This window comes from Elephantulus edwardii, unplaced genomic scaffold (assembly GCF_000299155.1).
Source record: "Elephantulus edwardii isolate Elephantulus edwardi_28Jun2011 unplaced genomic scaffold, EleEdw1.0 scaffold00284, whole genome shotgun sequence".
In the NCBI taxonomy this organism is placed as follows: domain Eukaryota; kingdom Metazoa; phylum Chordata; class Mammalia; order Macroscelidea; family Macroscelididae; genus Elephantulus; species Elephantulus edwardii.
This window is the reverse complement of record NW_006400034.1, coordinates 305,887-308,226: the sequence shown is the minus strand read 5'-3', so window position 1 is coordinate 308,226 and position 2,340 is coordinate 305,887.

Below are 2,340 nucleotides of genomic sequence, written 5' to 3'. Positions count from 1 at the left end.
TTCAAAATTGGGAAGGGTGTATGCCAGAGATGTGTCCTATCTCCATACCTTATCAGTCTATATGCAGAACAGATTATCTGGGAGGATGGACTGTATGAGGAGAAATGTGGCATCATGATTGGCGGAAGACTTATCAACAATTTGCGTTATGCAGATAGTTATGCAGATAACACAACGCTGTGAGGAGGACCTGAAGCATTTGCTACAGATGTTAAAGGACTGCAGCCTTCCTTATAGATTGAAGCACAACATCAAGAAAAGAAAGATTGTCACCACTGGGTTGATTGGCAGCATCATGATAGCTGATGAAGAGATCGAGATTGTTAACAGCTTCAGTTTGCTTGGCTCCACAATCAACACTCTTGGTACTAGCAACCAGGAAATTAAAAGACTAATTGTATAGGGAAAATCTGCTGTCAGAGACCTCTCCAAAGTACTGAAGAGCAATGCTGTCAGTCTGGAGAGTAAGGTCTGCCTTATTCAGGCCATAGTCCTTGCAATTACTTGCTATGTGTTAGAAAGCTGAACAATGACTAGGGATGATAGAAGGAGAATGGATGTCTTTGAGCTGTGGTGTTAGAGAAGAGTACTGAATGTACCATGGACTTCTAGGAGAACAAACCGGTTTGTCCTAGAAAAGGTGAAATCAGGCTGCTCCTTGGAGGTAAGGATTTTGAAGCTTCATCTGACTTACTTTGGAAATATTGCAAGGAGGGACCAGTTGTCGGAGAGGACCAAGGGTCATGCTTGGGAGGGTGGAGGGACAGCACAAGAGAGGAAGACGCTCACTGAAATGGATTGATTCCGTGTGGGGTAATAGATGTATGTGTCAGAGACAATAAGATTGGCAGGGTTTAGGGCTGTTGTGTATATGGTTGCTTTGAGTCTCAAAGTGACTCAATGGCACATAACAACAACAACAATGTGTATATTTATTTCATAAGGTGTATATTTAAAACTGCTGACTTCAAGATACTAAGGAGTCAAGAAATGAATTTTTCCAGGTGTGTTCTGTGTGCCTTTTCATGAAGATGACATAAAATGACTTTACATTTTGATTCTGTGTGTTTAGTTCTACGAATACTAGGGTGTTACTATTGCAGGCACTTATTTTAACCAGAAGCCTGGGAAACCTCAGTGTGTTCTGTTCGTGTTCTCTCTGCCGTGACTGCTCTTACTCTCGTCTAGGTTTCACGACGAGGAGTGTCCTGCCTGGGTTTGTTGTCTGTCCTTTCTTCTGTAATGTATTTATTTATCCAACACATATTTATTGAGCAGCTACGGTGTGCTGGTGAGTTGTTTTCCTTTAATTCAGCTGTATTGGTGGTGACATTCATTTGTCCTAGTGACAGGATGAATCAACTATGATTAGGGAGACTACAGGAGAAGAACTTTAATCACTAGCTGTAAAAAAGGCATGTTGCCATGCTTCTTGTGTAACCAGGAATGTCCTCAACTAATCTCAGGGAGTGTTCTCCATAAATCCTTTCATTCCTGTTGGGATCTATCCAGCGACCGCACACACCAAAGCAGCCTTGTAGTCTTGTGGGAAGCATTTATAAATTTCCTATTTTACATATACTGAATACGCTAAGAATTCTTTAAAACATTTTTTCTTTTAAAGCCCCAGGTCATTTTCTTTCTTTATAACATTTTTTTTTCTTGTGATTTGAGTGAAAGCAAACAGAGGGAATGGATTTTCTATTAATGTTTAACACACATTTTTGTTTTGTAACATTGACCTCAGTCACCACAATGTAACATCATTCTTCCCACTTCTGCTCTGTGTTTCCGGTTACCATTTGTCCTTTCTTCCAGTCCGTGCTTGCCTTCCGAGCTTCATTCTTGGACAAATGCTGCCCTTCCAACCTAGCATGTTTGATTGTGCTTAAGTGTTCGCACCTCATTGGTGTTACTGTGCACTTGTAGGCTTGTGTAAAGTGTGGTTGAAAGTTAGGTCAATGGAGTGAGTTCAGATTCAGGCTTGAAGGGATTCTCTCAGTCTCTGTCATGATATTAACCAGACCCTTTTTATTATTTTGGTTTTTTTCCCCCCTCTCACTTTATCTAGGGCTGTTTATAGTGATCTCTTTCAGAGCGTTGTTAATGGAAACCACCTAGTACTTTTGGTCTCCAGGTTGTGGAAGTTGAGGTTCAAGTGGTCCATTAGACTGTTGCCCATTTATCTGAGTCCGTCTCCCACCCTTCTTTGCTCTAGCAAGAAAGAGCTCAGCAATTGTACTTCAGGTGGCCACTCTCACCCTTTTAAGACCCCAATTGCTGCTCACTGATGTCCTGTGTAGGGAGCTCTGGTGGCCTAGAGATAAGAAGCTATGCTGC